Source organism: Panthera uncia (assembly GCF_023721935.1).
Source record: "Panthera uncia isolate 11264 chromosome A1 unlocalized genomic scaffold, Puncia_PCG_1.0 HiC_scaffold_16, whole genome shotgun sequence".
Lineage (NCBI taxonomy): Eukaryota > Metazoa > Chordata > Mammalia > Carnivora > Felidae > Panthera > Panthera uncia.
The window spans coordinates 45,822,993-45,831,242 of record NW_026057576.1 but is presented as its reverse complement, the minus strand read 5'-3'; the positions used below and the strand labels follow the sequence as shown (position 1 = coordinate 45,831,242).

The 8,250-nt window shown below is 41.5% G+C and overlaps 1 pseudogene; it reads left to right on the top strand.

Moving 5' to 3' along the window:
- The first annotated feature begins 581 nt into the window (after positions 1–581).
- The window catches only part of LOC125934028 (40S ribosomal protein S4-like), a 109,905-nt pseudogene continuing 102,236 nt past the window's right edge, over positions 582–8,250 (top strand).

Genomic DNA, 8,250 nt, shown 5'->3' with positions numbered 1-8,250 from the left:
TATATTCACAGATACTTTCTGGGGCTAGTACATGGGAGACACTCAATAAAGTTTTACCGAATGAACCAATGATGCGTAGGCTTTAGGGGCCTGGCAAATTCGATCATAAAGTGACATTCTAGTATGTCTGATTTTTGAACCCTGATTTTGAGGATGACGATTATATAGATCGAGATATGGAGAGGGTTGTTTTTTAGGACTAAGGAATGGCACAAAATTAAAATGAATAACTTTTACATAAGAGAAGGAAATTTTTGGTTGGGTTAGCATTGTCCTACTTTAATGTTGTAAGCAGTTATACTGCAATTCCTGCCTTGTGACTGTTCCCTCTTGTTAGATAGTGTTAGCGTGGCCATAGACTTTTGGGCAAATCTGTCTAAGGCAGTGGTTCTTAAAGGCGAGGGGAGTGAGAGTGATTTTGCTCCCCAGAGGATGTCTGGCCATGTCTGGAGACCTTTTAGGTTGTCACCACTGCACATACATTATCGGAATCTACAGAGTAAATGCTGTTAAACAGCCTACAATGCATAGGATGGGCCCCCACAGCAAAGAACTACCTAGTCCAAAATGTCAGTGTAGCCATGGTTGAGAAACTCTGGGCTAAGGAGAGCTTGAGTGGAGAATATGTTCGGTTTGGATTTGGTGGGTATATTTTTTTATTTACAGTCACATCCCTCCTTGTGTAGAAAGAATGTCTGTACCTATGAATGCCTTGTGTAGAAAGTTAAATCCACTGTAGCTATGGACCCTGTGTAGTGACACCCAGGGACCAGACCAAAGGTTATTTTGCCCTATAAAAGTAGAAATGAGTCCTAAGATGTTCTTTTTGTAGGGGCCTAGGGCAGACTGCCCCAAGATGGACCACTTTGGCATAACAATTATTTCAAGTTAAAAGTAATCAAAATGCAGCAGATGCAAGAAAGCTCTCTGCCTCCCCCTCAACTGCCTAAATTTACATTGGAAAGGAGAGACTGTACCAGAAAGAGAGCGATTAGCAGAGACCCCTTCCCCCCTTATCCCCTTCGGCTTTGGCAAAAGCTTTAGACCCCACAAAATCACTCTGGGATGTATAGTTTGTGTTTCAAAAGGATTTATCTTTGTGAGAAAACCCTGCCAATATGTGTGCGTGCGTGTGTGTGTGTGTAAAATATATGTAACTAATCTTTCCTTTTTCCTCTTTCCTTTCCTTTTCTTCTTTTCTTGTCTTTTGTTTTCATTTCGTTTTGTTTCGTTTCATCAACTTCACCCAGACCTGATCCTCATCAACCCTGAGACTCTTACAGTAGCCTCAGGCTGGCGTTCCTGACCCAGAATACATGCCCTCACACACCGTCCATCCTGCAACAACCTCAGACCACTGAATGTTCATGAAATGCTGCTGTAAGCACACCACACAACGACGAACAAAGAGAACCGCCCTGGACAGGGTGCTCCCTTGACAGCCTGTGCATCCCTCTATCCTGGCCTTATTGCTGGGCCTGGTAACTGTCTTCCCCTCTAGTCTGTGGAGTCCCAGAACGACATGAGATCTTCATCTTAAAAAAAATTTTTTTTTAATGTTTTATTTATTTTTGAGACAGAGAGAGACAGAGAATGAACAGGGGAGGGGCAGAGAGAGAGGGAGACACAGAATCTGAAGCAGGCTCCAGGCTCTGAGCTGTCAGCACATAGCCGATGCGGGGCTTGAACTCACGAACCGTGAAATCATGACCTGAGCCGAAGTCGGATGCTTAACCGACTGAGCCACCCAGGCGCCCTGAGATCTTCATCTTAAAGTGACTACAGCCGCGCCTGACTCAGAGCTGGGCAACAGTTTGGTGTGTCTACTTCACATCTATTTCGTCGACAAGGAAAATCATAAATGCACATTATACTTGAGCCATCACAGCTTGCTATCCAGAGCCCTACACCTTTGCAACTGCTCTCTGAAGAGCCTGCTGCAGTTTGCAGTTCAGCCTTTTCCAGGTAACAGTGGCTCGAGCCTCCTATCAGGTCAAAGAGAATGGAAACACAGAGCCTCCTGCCGACTGGCCGTCAGGGACAATTGTTTCTTGGTCACCAACAGGACAGCCTCAGAGCAGTCCTGCCCTCCTTGCTAATGACAACCCCACCGCTGCCCCGCAGGCAACAGCTGTCTGCAAGCTGGCTGTCGCCCTGGCTCTGCCCTGGTCGGGAAGTGCGGGGCCACGCCTGGAGGAGACCAGGTCCCCTGCGGGCGCAGGAGCGGCGTGGGGGAAAGGCCCGGGAATTCAAGGTCGCGCAAAGAGAAGAAGCAGAAGTGACTAAGAAGGAATAAGGAAAAAGACTTTTCAAATAAGGCTGGGAAAGGACCTGTGTCAATGCACCAATTACACATAAAAGGAAAGCTGTTAACATATAATTCCTCTGCAGAATTAAAAGGCTGAATTCCCCAGAGGTAATATCTACACACACACACACACACACACACACACACACACACACAGTTCTCTTCGTTGCTGGGGGCCACATTTGAGCAATCAGCTATAACGTGAAAGAGCAATCAGTATATTCATGAATTCCTATATTTACCTTTAAATTCCAAAAGCTGTTTATTTGTTTTGCTAATAGATTTGGGCCGTGATGATAGGCTATTGAGAGGCATTAAAAGGTGCCCAGATTTTACAAGTTTGTTTAAATTTCACAAGTCTGGAGTGTTAGTTGAGGAAATTCAAGCAGCCAGTGGTTTCAAATGCTAACACTTCCAATAAAGGCCCGAGGCTTTATTTAGATTAACCAATTAGCAATTATAATTCAATGGTAAACAGAAAGTGAGTTCATTAATTTGTTAATTGTGCTGCTGAACTACAGACATTAGCTTTTCAAACATACTTTTAACAGATACGTTATTTTAAATGTTCAGAAATTGTCAAAGATCTGTGTGAAAAGGCAAGCCCAAGATGTTTTCACAAAGAGCCAGCTCTTGACCTTGCCAGCAAAATCCTCTTTTTAGCGATACATTTATTCATAAAATTGATTGCCTTAACATCTTCTTGAGTTTCTGAAACTTACAGCAATGTGCATTTATTATCCAGGATCAATGAGACCGATAAAAAATTGCAATAACTGAAGAGAATATAATACTCTCTTTGAACTTTATTGTTGCTTTCCTTGACCCTCTTTCAATTTGACATTTTAACAACTAGGAGAAATATAGATTATAGAGGCTTGGCCGAAACAGCAAATGTTTTCTCAACTAATCCCCTAAGAATTAAACCATTTAATTTTAGTGAACAGAAAAAGTGATAAATTACTTGGGATTATACCTCAAAGGTATAAACCCTGTGCAGATGGGTTGCAAAATGATTGTGAGAGAGTAAATCTGAACTGCAAATATGCAAGATTATTCAGGCACTGACCTTCCTTATAGGTTAGGAAAGCCATGTATGCCTAAATGTCTATTTCAAACTTTAGTTGGAGGCAGTGAAATCAATTCACGTCAAAGCAGGATGAAATCTGATTTTAAAAATCGAATTATTTCAGTGATTTGGCCAAAGGTCACTAGTTAGATACGTTGAATAGCTATGTTAAATATTATTCATCTCATGATAGGAAACAACTTTAATCTCTGTTTATTATGTATGAACTACTGTAGCCAAGGACCAAAGGTATAAAAATCCCAAGGCCAAAAGCATGTCTAGTGAACGGGCATAATAAGCTATTTCTTTAATAGACTTGATAGCCAAATACAATAAAACTCGAATTTCCATCTGCACTCAGCTCTCAGGATCAGCAGGGAAATTCTGTGGATGAGCACAAGTGTCCAGTGTTTTGTAATCCTTGACAAAATGTGCAACATGCATTACTGCTTTTAGTAAATTCACTCCAAAGCCCAAGCTTACATCATCATATTGCAATATATACATTTTTTAAGAAGGGAGAGAGAGAGAGAGAGATGCACCTAATTTCATTTGTGCTCAGGGGCTGAGTTTGGGGCCAGGCTTCGAGGCCCCACTCATGTGGGAAGAGCCGTATCACAAGCACACAGGTCTCCCTGTATGTCCTTTATCAGTTCTCTCATCCCCAGGCCACGCCAGCCTGTACCATTTGTTGTTTCTTTAAAAGGCTATTCTTACGGAATACAAAATATAATTCACTTAAAGCTAATTATCTGCATAACCAAAATCATTTTGTAACTCCCTCCGTTTTAGAAAACACTGAGAAGTCTGACTATAGGTTAAACAATCGCAGAATGTGACACTAAGCTACAAACTCTCTTTTTTATCTCCCTCATAGTACACAGTCTGATCGGTGTTTGAATTCGTTAAGCTGCTCTGCTTTCATTTTCCTATAATTAAGTTGTAAAATAATTACCATGATCATTAAGCATCCATATAAGACTTTATACGTTCAAAGTGTTTCACAATCATTTATTTTACAAAGTATATCGTTCTGTAAATCAAGCTTTATCATGTCCTATGTTAGTCTGACAACCATGTTCTACATGATCAGATTAACAGGTGATATATCAATTTTAGAGGCAAAGGTTACTCTTTATTCAACATGCATATCCATTATTTATTTGTGTCCTTGGACCTTTGTGCAGCCTAAACATGCTGTTTTTATTCTATCAGGAGTCAGAAGGATCCTAGAGAAGACCAAGAGAGGTGCCTTTTCAAAGTGCCATGGAGAGAGCTGGTGGAGCCCCACGAATAGGTCTGAGACATGTCACCAGGGCACTCAAGCATCAGTATTTGCCACCCTGGCTCTTCTGTGTTAGAAACTGGACAGTTATTATAAAACCATGAAATAAACCCAAGTACTGGACAAGTATCTACAGGGGAGGTGCTGATGTTTCCATGTGACAGAGATTGTATATATGGAAATGTCAGAACCTCTCCTTTATTGGTCCAAAGGTATATCTCACTAATCCTTCCTGCAGGAAAGAGGGGTGCAGATCCAGGAATGTATTCTTGTCTCATTGTGTCTCCTACCTAGGGAGTCTTCTCAGCCACTGCTGCCACATGGGTCTCTAAACATTCTCCCTCCTAGGACTGACATCTCTTGTCCATGGGATCCCCCAAAGAGAATAAAGGCAGATCTGGATAGCACAGAAAAAACACAATGAAAGATGGGGAGGGATGGACAGATAGACAGTTGGTAATTGCTCAAATCTGTGGATCCAGCCATTGAAAAGCCACAGATTCCCTTTCTACTATGCCTAATCCGAGTTTGATTTCTGACAATTTAGAACCTTATTACTGGATGAGGCTGGATATAATCCAAATGCCAACAGTGGCAACCATGAACTTTGTGTTTTTGCTTTATCTGTATTTCCTTGTTCTTTCTTTTTTTCTTTTTCTCTTTTTTTTTTTTTTTTTACAATGACTATCTTTTACTTGTGTGATAAAAACAAGTAATACATAAAAGTGATTGAGTACAGCTGGGGCAATTAGAGAAATAGGTGATTCGATGGAATACCCTGAGCTAGATAGACTCTACCATAACACTTCTTGAATTTGATTCTAGCAGCTGTGCTCTTCCCTGCCTTATCTATAGACAGCAGGTTCCTAGGGCAGTGGCCAGGTTCTATTCAATGTCACAATTCCAGAACCCAGCACCATACCTAACACAAGTTACCACGAATTATGGTTTTGTTGACTCTCTGACTTGAAGCCACTCAAGATACTTATAATCTAATTGGAAAGACAAGAAACATGGAGAAGGGTATATGTTCCTTTTAAGGCAACACAGCGTCTTTGCCCAAATTTGGCCATTTTAGTGCTTGCAAAAAACAATAGAGTAAAGGAGAAAATCTGGTGAGGAGAACTATCCCCACTGCTTTCCAGTGCTACGTCTAGAGCAGTGCCATCCAACAGAAATATAATTCGAGCCACGTATGTATGTTTAAATATTCTAGTAGCCATGTTAAGAAAACTAAAAAGCAATAGGTGAAATTAAGTATGTTTGGTGGTATATTTTATTTGATCCAATATATCCAAAATATTATCATTTCATCATATAATCAATGAAACATATCATTGAGCTGTTTTACATTCTTTCTTTATATTAAGACTTTGAAATTGTGGTTTGTATTTTACATTCACAGGCCATCTCAGTTCAGACAAGCCCCATTTCAAGTGCTCAATAGCCACACGGAGCTAATGACACAATACTGGAGAGCAGAGGTCAACACAATTAACTCCCAGAATATGCGTATTGAATAACCTGTCATTCAATGACCCAAATGACTGCCCCAAGTAGCTTATTGAAATCTGGAGGCCTACTTCTAAAAAACCTGCTGCCTTTTCTCTGCTGGAGACCTGGAGCTAAAGGGTAATCAGTGAGATGCAGATTCTATCCCCAGATGCAACAACCCAGAGTGAGGGCTCAATACAAGTTAGTTCAGTGTTGAGCCACTACTCTCCCCTTTCCCAAAGAACTTGGTCTTATCAAACCACCAACAGTTCTCCACACCTTACTATAATTTTCAAAAGGAAATTCGAAGAAATAGAAGCAAACAAGGAATCTCTGGAAACCAAGTGAAATGAGAAATCAAAAATAGGAAGATGCATTTTCAATGGTCCTTGAACATCTTATTTCAAGACTGCTTGAAAATTAGGAGGCAAAGTTTCTTTCAAATAGAGTAACATGATTTCACTGTCAAATGGAAGAATGCAGTTCTCTTCTCAGAAATCCCTTTATTCTCACTTAGCACCACTGGTTGGAAGCAAGAAAGGGGAAGAGCTTTCCTGGCCGTCATATATGATCGCTGGCATGCAGGGCTGCATCCACGCCCAATCGGAGTGGTCTTAGATGCCTTCGAAAAAATCTTCATGCCAACGTTGGAGTCCCCACTTGGAAGATTTCTGGGAAACCATATATCCAAAAACAACCATTCACATCATTAACAGCCTCCATACCTTCTAGGCCAGGTGAGGGAGGCAGCCCACCATCCCTGCATGCACTGCCACCACAGAAGGCAGATACAGACCTGCTGTGACCTCAGAGAAGAGCTGGACCTTGTTCAGGTGAGTAATCCCAGCCCACATCTCTCTTTCAGGTAAGAGGAGACATTCATAAAGGGACAAGAGACAGATGTCCTACCATTCATTTATCACCCTTGGGTGGTTGACCAAGAGGTGGAAAAAGAGAGAATGAAGGAGAGAGAAGAAGCTGTTGTTTCCCATCACAGAATCAGAGCTCTAAGCTCTGGAAAGAATCTTGAGAGCTCAGCTGCTCTCTCCCTCTGGCCACATGCAAGACCATATTTAAATCATTTCAAATTGATGAGACCATGTTATTTTTTTAAGACCTCTAAAGAAGCAGATAACATTCCCTCAGCAAAGTATTCCCTGACTCAACAACTCTCATGAAAGCAGTCTTTAACTTGACATGACTGAAATCCTACCACTGCTCTTTCCAGCCCTTCTGTGCCTTTAACACACAGTCGCTGGGTTCCCAGCAGGTAGGAGGCCCACACTAAGGGGATCCAAAGGCGAAAGAGGCAGGCTCTGGGCTCCCCACACTTGCAGTTCAGTAGGGAAGATAAGCCTTGTACATAAATAACTGCAATCCAAGGTAGAAAGTGCTAAGTGCAATAAGATAATGCTCTGGGACAGATCTGAGGACGGAACTCTTTGTCCCTGGGAAGAATGGAGAACAGCTGGCCTCCATCCTCCTTGTTTGTCCTGGGTAATCTCTCCCTTCCTCACTTTTTATTTGCTCTTCTACATCATTTCTTAAGGCTGTCAATATTTTGAGACATATGGAAGACACTGTATGAGGTGGGAATATACCCTATCTGATAGTAGAATGTTCTGTTGGGGACATTCTGGCCAACTGCCCAGGCAGCCATCCCACCTGTTCCAGAACTTTCCTTTCTCTCTCTTGCCAATTATGTGTCCCACCTGCTGTATTAAAACTGAGATCAGAGATCAAAACAAGTACTAAACAGTGTATTTTTGAGCTCATTTAATGTTAAATCAACATCCCTCTCCTCTCCCACTGTCATGTGTCTTTTCTGACCTCATAGGGGTGCCATAGAGGGTCATTTCTCACATAGGACACTAATGTTCTTACATTGTCTTGTGTGCTTGTCTTGCCTCCCTGGTGGGTTATAGCCCTTGAAAGCAGAGTTTAATTGTTCCTTATCCTTTTCTGGTTTTCTTGCTGCCAAACTATGTGGCTCTTAATGAAAAAAAAAAAAAAAAAAAAAAAACTTTTGTCACAAGAAATCATAAGTAAAGGCTCTAAGAAATGAAGTGACTTATTCAAACCCACACAATTACT